Source organism: Poecilia latipinna, unplaced genomic scaffold (genome assembly GCF_001443285.1).
Source record: "Poecilia latipinna isolate Pla-1442-1.1 unplaced genomic scaffold, P_latipinna-1.0 Scaffold1011, whole genome shotgun sequence".
Lineage (NCBI taxonomy): Eukaryota > Metazoa > Chordata > Actinopteri > Cyprinodontiformes > Poeciliidae > Poecilia > Poecilia latipinna.
Window position 1 is genome coordinate 211089 of NW_015113627.1, and position 16086 is coordinate 227174.

General features: G+C 39.9%; 1 protein-coding gene across 7 annotated transcripts in view; it reads right to left on the bottom strand.

Annotated features, from left to right (window-relative positions):
* Positions 1-7811, bottom strand: part of LOC106958747 (muscleblind-like protein 1) — a 91457-nt gene extending 83646 nt beyond the window's left edge. For 6 of the 7 annotated variants that reach the window (XM_015050814.1, XM_015050815.1, XM_015050813.1 and 3 more), the window contains exon 1: positions 975-1113. The gene's annotated coding sequence lies outside the window, so the exon portion shown is untranslated. Of the gene's footprint in view, positions 1-974; positions 1114-7547 lie in introns of those variants that run through there. The other variant, XM_015050811.1, reaches the window with a different exon arrangement.
* Between the last annotated feature and the right edge of the window lie 8275 nt (positions 7812-16086).

A 16086-nucleotide genomic window follows, 5' to 3' on the forward strand; every position in this document is an offset into this window, starting at 1 on the left:
ATTCAAGCAATAATTAGGAATTTTAAAACAACTGAAATAAGGACCAACCAAAATGGCAAACAGGTAAAGAAAATCTCAGCTGTTAGATTACACACCTGCAATAAAAGATAAATGTAATTTAGCTTCTTTTTTTTCTACCAGAGGGGCCAACTAATGATGTCTAACAATAGATTTGTAGCACACCCGACCTCTGAACAGCATCTGGGAGGGGCCAGTTCACAAAACAAGATGCACCTTTTCTACAGCCATGATGTCCTTGCCCCACATCCTCTGCCTGTTTCTCAATAAAGTAACAATTGTACATCATCTGTAAAAGGGAGCTTTGTCATTTTATAACTTTACTTCCCTAAAAGGAGAAACACCAAATCCTTTTTTTTTTCCTTTTCTTGTTATTTTACATTTTTAACTGGTTGGTTTATGCTTCCTTGGGAGCAAATCTGCAACTTTTCTTTGGTCCTTTTGATCCCTGTAGGGTTTGCTTGCATGTCAGAGTATAACAGACGGCCAGAATGACGCTAGATTTTTGAATCATTTCCTGAGTGCAGTCTGAAGTCTAAAGCAGCAATCGTCTTGCTGGTAAGTTGGAGTAATGCAGTGAAAATGAAACTGTGCTTTTTTTTTCATTCATTCCTCCATGCAAAAGGATTTAATACAATTTGCAACAAACGCACAAATCAAAGTGTTTTCTGGAGAAACTCATGCTAATCTCTGCAGTTTTTTTTTTTTTAAACTGAGTTATTGTTTGTCAGCTCAGGTCTTTGCCCCGTTAAAACTGCTCAAGTCCAACTAACAGTAATTTTGGCTGTGAACTAATTCATTCAGACGCATCCCTTAGCATCCAGATCGCGAATAAAAGATACGAAAGGACAGGATGAATAATAATAATAAAAAAACAACATAATTGACATAGAGCTTTGTTTCTAAGTAAGCACATAACCTCAGACACATAAACCCAGTAAACAGTAAAGACTTACTGCCTCTCTGCACGGACTCATCTGACTGCTGCTGAGGGGAGAACGGGAAGCGAAAACCTCATGCTGGCTTCGCGGCAGTCCTCTCTCTTTCACTCCCTCTGTTACTCGCCCCTCTCTCCTCCTTCTCTTCTTTCCCTTCACTTTCCCCCCCCCCTGCCTCTCTTCCTTCCTACTTCCTCCTCCTCCTCCTCCTTCTTTTCCTCCCTCGCTCCCTCTCTTGGCAGAGCCTTACTGTATTCAGCAACACCAGTCTCCATATAAGGCGGCCCCGCTAAACATGTCGCACATAATTTATCCACGGCAGGCAGCAAGTTCACCTTTCACAGCTCACACTTGGACCGCATGAGAGAGAGAGAGAGAGAGAGAGAGAGAGAGAGAGAGAGAGAGAGAGAGGGGGGAGTGTTGTAGTCCAACTTCAGCTGCGTTCCACAAAATTTCACACTCGGTAAAGGTGCGCGCGCAACTGTTTTGAGTGCGCGCGTGTGTTAACAAATGCTAACAGCCAGACCGTGAAAACGCTACCTGGAGACCAGTACGCGGCTCACCTACCTACATCGTTTCCCCGCCTCTTTGCATCCCTGCCCGCCTGTGAATCTTTGCAGATGCTGTGAAAAGCTGTGTCCACCTACAAGCCCACTTTTTCCTCAAGCTCTTGTCTGCGCTGCCGCCTTTAAAATCTGACTGACAGGGATAAAAAAAAAATAATAATAAATAATAATAATAAAAATAATAAAAAGAAAGAAAAATAACCCTTCAAGAAATATGTTTTTCTTTTTTTTTTTCTTTTTTTAATAGGATTTAAACGTCTTTGTTTTGTGACTGAAACGGGAAACGGTAGCAAGAAAAGGTTGAGGTGAAATAAAGTGTCAACAAACGAGATCCCCGCAGAGTGCTTCCTGGTTGTGAGCATCAGCGCAACTCTCTGTGATGATGGCTCAGTTTCTGCGCTATCAAAAAAAAAAGAACCCTGCTGACCTCTCCTCCGCCTCTTTCTTCCTAACACACTCACAGAGAAACAAGAAAAAAATAAAATAAAATAAAACACCATCCAGACAGCAGTTGCAAAACTGATAAAAACAAAAAGCGGTGAGTTATAGAAAAAGACAGATTGGGAGGAAGGGGGAAAAAATAATAGCAACTCTTTGAGTAGTGGTTCTGGCTGGTATTTTCCTGCCTCCTCCACAGCTTCAGTCCACTCACAGGACAGCAAGAGTCACAGCTCTGTTGCCATGGCGTCTAACTCCATCAAACGCTACGTCAGGTGCGTGTGTTATGTGTGCGAGCATCTGTGACCGTGCCGGCGTTTTTTTTTTTTTCTTTTCTTTTTTTGCTCATCAAAGTGTGCGTGCGTGTGCGTGCGTGTATACGAGCTGCATGCAGGTGGGTGTTGCCAAGTGATTCAGAGCCACATCACCGGTTGCAATATATCAGGTTTGTTTGGGATTTATCACCGCACTGGCTTTTGTGTGTACGAGTTTGTATGCGAGAGTGGAAGAGTAAGGTGTTGATTGAACAGCAGCCTGCAGCCTGCTCTCAAAAGCACCTATGATGAATGTCTGCGCTGCTCAACGTGTTAATGTTTAGCTCCAGCTACTATAAATATTTATCAGCTCCTCATAGAGCCAGAGCAACTCACCGTGGGGCCCCAGCTTGTGTGGAAATTTTGATTTTCGCCCCGCATTGTCTTGTGCCCTAAAAAGGTCCTGCAGCTGCTTTGCAGGATTATGCTGAACTTTTAACAGGTTCAAAAATGTATGTCATCGTTGTTGTTGTTGTTTGTGTTTGTAGGAACGAAACAAATTCTAAAATATACATATATCTATACCAGCAATAATATTCAGAGAGAAGCTACAGCATTTATTATAGTTAATTTATTGTCAGTGACCGTGGAGTAAAGATATCAGCGATTGATGCACATTAGAGAAGGCGCCGGGCCAATGTTACAATATATTATAAAAACACAAATTTAATAAAGTATATTAAACCTTTAATTGTGGCTAATCATATTTAGAGCCAGCCCAAAGCATAAGCAAACAAAGCAGCTGCTTGGGCTCCCCTGAGAGTGGGTGGCCTCTCGCTTGGACTATAGATGTTAAAACTTTAAATCTGTTTTTAAATTTATTGAGAGCAACACAGCTTTTAGACTTCAAATATTTCTGGAGAGTAAAATTGTTTCCATTTTGACTAAAACTTAAAAAGAATATGATAGTAAAAACCATGCTAAATAGAATATAACAGATATTTATGATAAGTCATAATTTACTGTTGATGGACTGATGGTGTTTGTAATGCACACTGTGATCGGTGGCAACTGCCAGAGCTCATGCTGTAACCAGGGTTAAAAACAGAGTGAACACACAACTTATTTACTATTTATTTATCAAATGATGTAAGGTCGGTAAGTCGAATGTCAGTCTGACTCTGTAAAACTAAATCTATCGGAACTGTTTTGCATATTTAGGGCGTTTAATGTTAAAAGCGAATCCTTTCATTTGACCTTTCCAGATTTATAAAGACATAAAACTGTTTAGTAGCCTCCTTTCAGCCAGCTGACACAATGTGATTGAAAAAGTTGATCAGCCCCAAATTTTGTTCAACAATCAGAAACTTCCACAAGAATCAAAATTAGTTACTGTTTTTCCTTTTTGTTTAATTCTAAAGCACATAATGCGACTTCACAAATAAAATACGGTTTGATAGTAATTCAATCTCTGCTCCGCTTTTACCAAGCCCAAAGAAAAGTCTCATTTTGTTGTCTCAAGAACAACTTTTTACCTAATTTACAAAAAATAAACAAATCTTAAACATAGATACACCAAAAAGTCAAAAAAACAAAAAACAAACTCAGCTTCACATCCAGTGCTTACATTAACAGCTTTCACTCACTTCACCGGACAAAATGACTTTGGCAGGAACCAGAGAGTGCTTCGCAACACTTTGCAGACTTCATTCTCCTGAGAAATATTGCTGAGTTTTAATAATACAAATTCTCATTACACCTACGCTAATTAGCATTACCTTCCACACCAAACTGCAGCACACCAACCGGAGTTTTATATCCTCTTGAATTGGCTGCATTTGTCATTTTGCTCCCTCTAAAACAATGCAGAAAGATGCACCTTTTTTTTTTCTTTTTTATGCAACAATCGTAACGTGTAAAAATAAGGACGGTTATCCGTGGTCATGCCAACATGAATTGATATTATTTGTGCTTTAAAATGTGTAGTTGGGGCCTGCCCATAGCAATGCATAGGGAGAGCAGTGACTGACCTGCGAAGCAGGCACCTATTGTTAAATAATAGTACTCTCCCAGTGACAGGTTTTTAAGTCTAAAGCGAGAGACACAGTAATAAGGCGCCGAGGCACAGTGAGAGGTTTTGGACTTGCAGATAATTGCTGCAATTGCAGATAATTTAATGCGCACTAAGGTTCCCCCTCACTGCTCCGCTGATGTCTGTGTAAGAAACCGTGGACTTTCTCTCATTTACACGAGTTGGTGGCCCCCGTTCTGCTCATAGCAAAACAAAAGACATGGACTCTTGAACATATGTCCCCTGTGTTCCACACCATTAAAGACAGGCACGAGGGGGAGGGAGGAACAAAAAAGAGAAAAAGGTTTGAAAAAGAACAAAGTCAGGGCTAGTTTGGACAACGAAATCTGGTTCCATATATCATCCCCGATCTTCTCTGCTAAGCAAAGCCAGAGTTCGACTGAAGAGGAGAAGAAGTTCCACCAAGGGAGTTTTACAAATCGCACGGCTTGGAAAGTTCCTTCAGGGAATCCTGGTGTGATTCTGACAGCTTTTTAACATTCGCATCAGGCCAACGCTCTGTTCCTGAGTTTCTAATAATATGATCATGTAGGCTGCCTGTGTCTGCAACGTGTGCCGAAATCGAAGGTATTCTGCAGTTTTACTTTGTGAGCGTAGTTGGGAATCGTGGCGTCTGTCCATAGGCTAACCCCCAAGCTAAGCCCCAGCAGCAAAACGATTCAAAAACATTCTAAATTCATCTCTGCATCTTATCACTTAGAAATAATTGGCATGAATATTGTTTACCGGAGGAGTGCTGGACCATCAAGATTGTGTTCGATCGACCGCGTTTGCATTTCCTTAACTTTCATCAGCAGATAAGTTAACTTGTGTTTTCTAACAATGTTTGGTTCAGAAACATAAATGGCTTCCTTCACCTTCTTTGGTAAACGGTATGTGTAAAGAGGCTTGTGACATAAACAATATTTATCATTCTTTGCAGCAGCGTAAACAAACAGGGAACATTCTAGAAAAATACAAACTTTATAGTGAACAAATATTTGGTTTCCAGAATAGTTCCTTTAAAAAAAATAAAAATATAATCTGTCTTTGAAATGAACTGGCATCATTCACCCAATGACATGAACCCTCATATGATGGATGGATGGATGGATGGATGGATGGATGGATGGATGGATGGATGGATGGATGGATGGATGGATGGATGGAGTGGTCCAGTCTGCTCCTTCTGAACACCAAGTTTTCAAAATGGGAAAGACACAAGAACATACCATTTAGCTAACATCTACATTCGCTGCTCAGTCAGGAAATGTCAACAAGATGAGAACGATTCACTAAACTGTAACCATATCTACAGTCCGAGCAAAAACTGATGAGTTAAAACTAAATCTTTGGCAAACAAGACCGAACAAAAGCCCGTGTTTACTTTGCCGCCATGCACTGTGGGGTAAATGGTGGCAGAGTTGAAAAAAATCCAAAGATAACTAATTATAGAACGTCAGCCAATCACTCATAGTGTGCCAACATGGAAACTGTGAAATCAAATTGAATTCAATATCCAATGTATTTACGCTAAGAAGTGTTTTTGTTTAAAATTAAAATATTTGCCGCCAAAACAAATGGCATCCCTATGAATTCTTACAAAATAAATGAGTGTCATATCTTTACTGCAACCATTTATAGTCTTGTTTACTTGAGGTGCTAATAAGTTTAGAAGGAGTTGTACATTAGGATGACTGGTTAGTTACCTATGAATATGTATTTCTGAACAACCAAGAATTTAGAATCAGTTGTAACATCAGAAAACATCTGGTAGCTAATTTTATCAGCTGAAAAAACTCAGACAGTGGATGGAATCTCTTCTTCAGATAAAAAAAAAAAAATCAAAAAAATTAAAAAGCAGTTCCTCCATTTTAATTTGTGGCAAGCGGATTTCTGCCGGTAAATTACATAAAGAAGTTATGCTGTCTGTGCTAAACGACGAGGAAATAATAATTCAAATGATTTCTTTTGTTTGATTTGAACAAGAAATGCTTTCTAAAACCAGAAACATTTCTAGACACAAAGGGCTTTTGTCTACTAAAGTGCTTCCCATAGGTGCATGAATCAATCTGCTGCAACATTCAAGGTGAAAACAAATATCTCAAAGCTTCAACATGAAACACACCGAATGCAAATCTATTTAAAAAATCAGAATACTTAGAGGCGTGTCACTTTTAAGAGAATGTTTAATTGGAGTAAATCTGTAATTTAAGAATCATCGGTTTAATTTCCGACTAATCCCGCTTTTAATTTTCTGCTGAGTCTCCTCATTACAGTGTCAAAGCACATTTTTATGACACCGTCCCACAGGGGAGGAGACCAGAAATTTCTCATTTGGGTCCCAGAGTAATAAAAGTCAAGTGTCCCCTCCCCTAAGCTGCTGCAATCGCACTTCCCAGCCCGTCTGTGTCTCTGGTGCAACTGATACGGTCACGAGCCTCTCTGTGGCAGTTAAAACCACAAAATGACCCATAAAAGAAACGGCGCGGTTTTACCGATTAGCTCACGCTGGCGTGATATGTAAGCCTCCACAAAAATAAAAATAAAAAAAGTAGAGAACGCATGTATTTCAGCAGGCGATTTAATGCTGCTTCTGTAACCCGAACTAAGTGATTCCTTGTGATTTCTGACATGAAAGTAAAACTTTAAAACGTGTCACTGGATCAGACGTGCTTAACTGTTAAAAGACATGTTTCAGTTTCTCAGATAATTACTTTTTTTCACCATCACTGTTCGCCTTTGATACAGAATTCCCTGTTTTCCCAAAAGTTATTCTGTGACCTGAACTGGCCTTATATCTAATGTTCACGCAAAACCTACAGAGCACATTCAAATCTGAATACAGTTAAACAGTATTTGCACTAATAAAGAAAAAAAAAACATTAAAAGAGATGAAGTGACACACACACACACACACACACACAAAAAACTCTGAAATATTAAATCCATGCCAAATATTTTGATTGGCCCTTCTTCCCAGGATTATTGCTTTTCAGCTAGACAGAACGGAAACCGTCTGGAGCAACAGGCAAGGAAGTTGTCAGAATCATAACATGTCAAACATTAATAACAGCGTGACATCTGTGTGGAGCTGCAGAGAGCCACTCTCTGCTCTCCTCCTCTCACTGGGCAGTAACAGACAGACACACACACACACACACACACACACACACACACACACACACACACACACAATAAAAACAGGATCATCTCGTATAATCGGCAGCCGTCTGCAACGGTCGCCTCAGTTTCTCCTTACCTGCTTGGTTCTCTCTCTCTCTCTCTGTGTGTGTGTTTGTGTGTGTGTGTTTTCTCCTGCGCTTGCTCCGGCCGTATGTGGGTGCACACGCTCACACACACACACACAACCCCTCAAACAGGAACTGATGAATCTGCACGACTTCAGCCCTGCAGCGTGCAGTGCATTATGGGGTTTCGCTCTCTCGGTCTCTCCTCTCCTCTCTCTCTGTTGGCAGTGTTAGAGGGGGATGTCCTCACCTCCTGTCTGGAAAGAGGAGGGCAAACACACACACGCGGTCACGCAAGCACGATGCAGAAAAAGACTTGTGAAGATGACTGCCGCGGCTTTGGTTACCATGGCAACAGCCTCCCTCCATCCCCCCTACTCCCTCCCCTCTTCATTTTTGCTCCTCTGATGTAGTTGAGCCTCTCTTACTTACAAGTATTCTGTTTAAATCAGGAAAGAAAGTGAAACTAAAACTTCTCTTTTTTGTCAGATAAACACACTCGTCGCGCTCTTCTCCACTTGTATGTGAGCTCCGTGTTTAGAGGTAAGCTGAGCAAGAGAGAAATGACAAAAGACTTGTGTTGACATGTTGATAACCAACTGTTGCTTCTGCCTTCTCAGATAAAGAGAGGGAATTATGGCGTAAGAGGGAGCAGAGATAGCTGCAGACGCTGTGTGTTTGTGCGCATGCAGATGCATGTGTGTGTGTGTGTGTGTGTGTGTGTGTGTGTCTGGGTCTGTGTGTGCAATGGCTACAGGAAGTTGGGTACAGTTTCTCCCAATGGTTTATTTCCTCTTCCTCGTCGCTCCTTCTAGTGTAGAAAGCCTGGATCCCTAGAAGAACAGGATGGTTGATCTTACATAGACTTAGCTCGGCTACTTTCTGACCATATATGGTCAGTACGTTTCCAGTGACTGTATGAAACTGACATTTCGAAAATACCTTTGCTTAATGGCAACAGGCCAATTTTGAAAAATACCGTTTGTTCTTTTGAGAAAACGGTTTCTGCGGCCATATTGAAATCGGTTTATTCCACAAACACTTTTTTCGTATCACACATGATCAGCAATCGGATGAAGGAGGCGACAGGAAGTAGGCATGTTTTTCAATGACTTATCTCGTGAACAAACGTATTCAAATTATCTAATAGAAACACCTCAATTGCAAATCTGTGGGGGTTTTCTTGACAATAGCGGAATATTGACAAACAGCTTGTGCTCATTTGCAATGAAAATGCATCTACTGGCTCTCAGTATCATCTCACTTTCTGGCTTTTGGGTTGGTTCAGGGAATGCATTTATTCCTTTTGGCACAAACGGTGGGTGGAAGGGTCGGAGATGCAAGAATGACACAAGAGTGAATGAATTACACAGAAGGCAAAGAGAGCGACTAAGAGATATAGTTGAGATATCCTCTCCCGTGTCTCCCTTGGTGACAGAGTGGGTGGGAAGCCCAGGCTGTCCATCAGGCCTTGCAAATCACCAATACACAGCTGAACCCTACAGAGCGACTTCAAGCCTTCGACGCCAAGTCTTCCGACCCTTTTGTTTTGTTTAAAAGCTACGAGCCCACTTCCTTTCTTTCTTCCCCCGCTGAGTTTAGCAGTCTCCCACTTTCCTCCAGATGTGATCTGACCACTCAACCGGCTGTGGCTGGTTCTCTTGTTTATAACTGTAAAGACATTCGCCGTTCATGAAAACCTCACACTAAGTTTAGAAGCAAATAGGGGAAAACGTCGCATTCGCGTGGCGTTCCCTCTCTCCCAGTTGTTATGGGAACCGCCGGCAATTGGGCTCGCTTTCGATTCGTCGCCTAAATGGTTGGGACGAGAATTCAGCCAGAAGTCTTGGCGAAGTAGACAAATAGGAGAGTGACTAGAGGTTGTTCAAGTTTTCCAGATAATTTGGACTTGCGGACATGTACCTACCTCGAAAGGAAACAAAACCCACTGCACTGTGTTCCCAGATATGTTTACATTCCCAGTTTTCTAAGGCCAAATTTTATTTGCGTAGTAGATAAGGTGACTTGACAAATCACTGTGATTTGCACATGGTGCTTTTCTTCATGAAATTACACATATGAAGTAGTTGAGTTACTAACCCAACTTGGATAATATTCTTTTGGATGCATAAACCAACAGTTTTTTTTGTTTTGTTTGTTTTGGTTAGTAAATGAATGTCACTTGTTTTGAGGCCTTAAGTCAGTCTGTTAATTCCACACAGACGGCCGTTTTCCATGTCATACAGTCACCTTCCTAAAATAATGAGTCATTTTTTCGTCTGTTTATGTTTTGAAAAGAAAGAAGTGCGGATTATTTATTTAGAGATTTTTGGGGCAAAATCACTTTTGGCAAAAATGACATTTCAGGATGGTTACAATATTAACTTTTGGTGTAGCTGTATTAAGGAATGTTAGCTATGCCGTCCTGAAAAACAGAAACACGAAAATCCATAATAGGTTTCACCTAAAATGCATTTTAATGCATCATAATGTAACAACACCGGGAAAAATGTTCCCGGTTCCTACTTCAAACTTAAGATTGATTTTTTTTTTTTTTTTTAATGTTTTCTGAGGAAGACAAAATCTGAAACAGATCAAGTAAAGCAAACGTTTTCAATCTATTTTCGCTTTCTGCAGGAAGCATAAACCAGCTGGGACTCCTGTGGTCCTTGTAATGAACGGTTGCTGAATTTGAGGGACTCTGAGCAACTTGCTCAGATTTGAAAGCCAGTATGATTAGTCTGCTCGTTGGGACTAATGGCAATAGCAGGTGTCCACAGGCTCCATGTGCCACATCTACTCATTAGGGATATTAACATTAACTACCTACACACACACACACACACACACACACACACACACACACACACATGCACACACAAAGACCCCCTCACTGTTCATGGAACTATTCATTAATGACATTGCAGTGGCCCTTGAGCACAACGACCATTGATTAGGCTTATGCATAATGATTGTGGTGGAACTGCTGGTGTAATTATTGCTACCTTCTGACTTCTGTTCACATGGATTTAGATTTTTAGAACCGACATGCAGTGAAGGTATAATACATCTTCCTGACATGGATAGCTGCAGTAAACCTCGACCTAAACCTAGGAGCGTTGCATGACATCTGGTCGCCCTGAACACAAATAACATGTGGTGCTAACCACCAAAAACCAGTAATCCATTAGTTTTTTTGCTGCATCTTTTTCTTTCTCATTTGGTGGTGTAAAGTTAAGGTTCAAGAAGATAACAGACTTTAGTAGAGTTAAAATAAAGAAACAAATGAAGTGCAATGAGAAATGTACCGGTGTAATACAGAGTTAACACTCATACTATAAAGTGTTGTTAGAATCAAAGCTTCAAGTATACGTGGGACCAAAACTGACCTAATTAAAAATAAAAGCAGAAATCTTAATGTTTCTGCTTTTACTGTTTTAATTATCAATAAATAAAAGCAGACATAAGTAAAAGTAAATATTGATGTCAGGAATAATGAAAAACTATATATATATATATATATATATATATATATTTGATTAATTTGCAGAGCTTAATGAAAGATAAATAATTATTTTCCACTGACAGACTAACACTGCTGCTGAAAATAAGCCGTTTTTGAAGCAGATGTAACAGCCTGGCTCAGTTTTTTTATGTCTTTGTTGCTTTTAAATGTATTATTTTGCAAGTCTTTCATTGTTCAAGGCAGTTTGGTATTGCTTCAGTAGTAAATTACTGCAAGTAAAATGAGGCTTTGCTACATTTTCTAGTCTACAACAGTGAACTAACTGCTTAGCAACAATTAACTACACACCATTTTCATGTACAGACTTCTCTAAATTGAACACGCGCACATTAAACATCATGTGGCAGTTTTCATTACGGGCTGATTAACAGCTCCTTTTTTGGACAATCAGTAGCCCTCTTTAACTGAGCTAATAAAGGTCAGAGCAGCTTTTGTTCAAAAATCAACCCTGAACTGTTAAGTCCAGCATGTGTTTAAATAGACCGCCACACAAAACCCAGAAACACCAGAACCGGCACATCCACGTTTACAAAGAAAGTTCGAAAAGAGCAGCTCTGTTTTGAGTTGCACTTTAAAACAAGTGCTTTATCGCAAAATTGTGTTGATATAAAGTCCTCAAGATTAATTTTATCAATTTGCTTGTAACTGACATGAGAGTGAGGCAAAGGTTGTTTTTTTTAAGTCTCTAATTTTGACGAAGGTCTCAAAATTGGCTCTTCTTCAAACGATAGCTGAGGATTTCCTGATCTGGTCTCAGGTATTGGCTGCCTGACTGTCCTGTGTGATAACCCCTCAGGGAGCTCAGTTCCTGATACCCGTTGTTTGTCCGCTTTCCTGCGCATTTCTTAGTTGATTATTTTCTTTTACGTGGCTCAGAATTACAGAGTCCCGGGAGAGTCGTTGAAGAGCACAGCTGTAACAGCCTGCAGTAAATTTTAGGACGTTCAAACTGAAATACGATGTTTACAAAGGCAAAGAGGCTTTTTTGTTCATGTTTTTTTTTTCTCAGTCAATTTTGTCCAGACATGATTAACTAGCATAGTAATGAAATATGTTACGAGCCAAATTAATAAGTCATTTCAGCCTAAGCACTTCAGACAAACTGTTCTGGCTGAAAACGTCAACGGGACGTGAGTTCATTGAGGAGTGTAGCTGTATGTACTGACCAATCCTTATGACCGATCTTGCATAAAGCTGTATGTTTTAAAAAAAATATTTTTAGGTGACACTTGATGGAACATTATAGGAGCTTTCTTAACCGAGTTAACCCGTGTTTGGACAGTATATTGAATCCGCCTCGTTGAAACCGCAGCTGGAAGTAACAGGTCTCACTGGGAAAGCAAAGCCTGCAGCAGCCGCAGTGAGCGAGTCGAGTGCTAAATATCCGCTACTCATGTAGAACATGTGTAGCTGATGGAATATAATATTTTCTTTTACTGTACACACATGGAATTACTGCAGAATCAGACAGAGACGCAGTGTTCCCTGTTGCTTACTCTCGATGTTGGACCAAAACATTCTGACCTGTGCATCGCCGTTAACCACAACATATGGTAATCCAAGTTATTTGCAAGTACATGTTCCCTTGTCTATATGTGGCAGTACAGAGGCTTACTGTCGGCCTGCCCCTGCAGAGACTCACAGTGAACAGAATGACCAAGCACCACAGCATCAAACTTGATTTCTGTTTAACAATTCCCGACATGCAGACTTCCATCTACGCACTCAGCATATCCCTAATGGTAATCGACAGGCCTTATGCCATCGTAGAGTTACATTAGGCCAGCCGAAATTAAATCAAGCGTCACACTCTTTTATCATTGCCATTGGAAAGAGGTTAAGCGCAATGAAGCTGGCTGAGCCCATGAAATCTTCTACGAAATCGAATTATCGTCCAATAAGAGCTCCGTATGAATGTGATTTATTAATCAGCGTCCAAAGACAAGACCACGAACTAACAAAAGGAAAGCAAAAGTTGTTGCTTATAAATTCACGTTTCCATGTGACAAAAATAACGTTTTGGACTGTGGTAGCAAGGAGAAGTGAAGGATTTTTATATGCAATGAGACATTCGGTAACCAACACCAGACGCCATCACCATGACCAAGTGTCCTTGAGATACTTTTTTCCCCCCCCTTTCAGTTTCAACAATTATTACATGATTAATCTGAGGAACTTGTTCTTTTCCTACGGCAGAAAAAGGGCTTAATTTTACTAATTAGATCTACCTGTTAGAGTCTTTTGAGGCAAAGTCAACACCGAGCTTCAATCAAAACGCAGGGATCGCCAAGAAGCTAATCTGTATTTGGAAACACGAAGTACAACTGGAGGCAAAGATACAGAGCCCCTGTCAAGGTTTGGCGTGGAAAACATTGAATCTGAATGGAATTTAAACAGAACGAGAAGAGGTGTTGGAAGCCTAATAAACACCAGGAGAGGAAGTTTAAAGCTATTCAAAACAACAAGTCTGGGCCAGCTTCCAAAATGAAAACAGGAACTTAGTAAAATAAGAAGCAACCAGAATAAAGGTGTTATGTTGCATTTTTTTTCTTTCTTCAAGTGCAATTTTGTATTTTCATAACACTTCCCCCAATTAGCAACACACTTCAGATTACTTACAAAATGGAAGACTTCAGTGAAAACTAGACAATTTCGTCAAAACATCCAACACATCAATCGCACCCCAAAACGGCACAGATTTACTCTGTAAACAAACTGGATTCGATAAAGTGTGCAACTTTTTGATACCAACAATACTTAGTACATTGTTTGTCATCTTAAAAATCCACAATCATCACTGCCGAGTAAGTAACCGAGTATTGTCATCCACAAAATGCATACCACTTAATGCCTCAAAAAGTGAATCATGCTGTGTGAAGGTAAAACCCTTAGTTACCGCACGTGTTTACAAAATACTTGTTGAAAACGCTTCGCACATGAATTACCGTTGAATGCCGTGAAACGAGGGAGGTCTTGACATTTCTAATAACCCAGGCCTTTCTCTGGGATGTTAACTGAATACCTCAGGCTGCCTGGGAGATCAGAGCGTTGGAAAAACAAAACGCACACACACTCGCACACCTACACGCACATATTCAACTGAAATATGATTGCATGCATGGTAAACATAGTGGGAGTGAACAAATCTCAGCAGATTTCCCTTGGTAACTTACTGGTGGTAAATATTTATAAGCAGGAGCTCCAGCCTTGTTGTAGCTAGCAGAGGAATGTGTAAATGTGTGTGAAAGTGGAAGAAAGACATGAAGAAGTAATGAATATTGACGAGAAGGCTGAACTTGAGAAGACCTGCTGTAGGGTCAGAAAGAAAACCGATTACATTGGAACAAAAAGAAAGAGAGAAAAACGTTGGCTTTAAGAGAGAATTAAGATAGAAATTACAGAAGAAGCTTAACCCTTCAAAGACGCCCAACTCATTTGGTCACACTGCTATTAGATAATGCTGAATAATGAATAATCAGCATTTAGATCTTTCAGCTGCGATGCATGTTTTCAGGATTATAGATGAACGTTGGAGCAAAGCCCGATTGGTAAAGCAAAAGTTTTCATTTTTGGCTCAAATTTTTATCAGTCACCTTCTCCAACCGGCCACCATTCATGAACAAGATGGTGATATATTTGAACGCAGAGACTGGAAAGGACAAGTGAACCTCTTTTCTGGTCGTAAACCCCCGTCTAACACACTTAGAGCTACTAAACCTCAGAGTTCACTTTAAAGGCCGCCAACAAAACCTCATTACCTGCTAAAAAGCAAAAGGTGAGACCCGGAGGTTTTTTTTTTTTTTTTTTTTTTAAAAAACCAGACACTTCTCCTCTCCATGACTACGCCTTTGGCTACCCATAAACATAACAAACAAGATCGGTGTCAAAGGTCGACCTTAATGGAGTCCAACCTGCGTCGAGGAACAAACTTTACTGTTTTAAGCACAGCTTTTTCTGGCTGTGGGCATACAATATCAGAATATTTATGCTGAATGTCTGTGTGCCTTTTTTATTTTTTTATTTTTTGGTCAAATTTAAATTAGTCAGAGATTACATAATAAAATCATTAATTCATGAGCAGTGGACATAATTAGTTTATTGTAGGTGGACTTATTTAATTTGACAAACAAACCACCGCTCTTTTTTTTTCTTTAGTTGAAAAATGAGAGTGTGAGACTTCAATCCAGTTATAAGACATAAGAGTTAATAAGCAGAGCTTGAGGAAGTTTTGTCTCATCTGTAAGCTGTTATTAAAAAAGCCCACAGTAAGGCGAAAAGCAGGTCTTGAAATGCAAATGTTACACAATGTCTGCAGATGACAGAACGTGGACAGAGCATGCACTCGACTTCCTTTTTTATTTTTTCCCCAATTCATGAACTATATTTTCCACCCTTGTCAATAATTTTCTGTGTCTAGTTGGAGATGCTGAAATGATGCTGTGTGATGATCACATGTGATTCGTTTAAAGTTTACGATACTAGACTCAGTTGCACATGTGTACTCTGCATATAAAGTGTTGAATCTTAAACTAGCGGACATGTAGACAAGTTGTAATTCCTGCTGTTTATCATATGTAGCTTATAGATGAACTAACATAGGGGCTTCATGCCATATTTGTGGAACGTTTCACCTTATTGATTGCGTGGAGAACAGTTTTTAAGACACTGGAGCCTGTCAGAATCAGAAAGAAGGCTAAAAATATATGCTGCTGTCTTTTTTACGATCGCCATTCTCAATTTACTCCCCGATACATCAAAAGCACAGGCCAACATTAAGTGTGTCTCCCACATTAACTAAATATGTTCTGTAAAACATTTCTATTTCAGGATTTTGACCAGAGAATATAAAATAAGCAAAAGGCTTTCTGTGTCCCATCTGTCCGATCACTTGATGGTAGACTTGACTACCGTTGAAATGAAAATGGATCCTCATGGTCCATTGTACAGCTGAAAAAAAAAAAAAAAAAAAAAAAAAAAAAAATGCCCCCACACCATTAGGGGCCCTTGTCTTGGTTACCTGTATG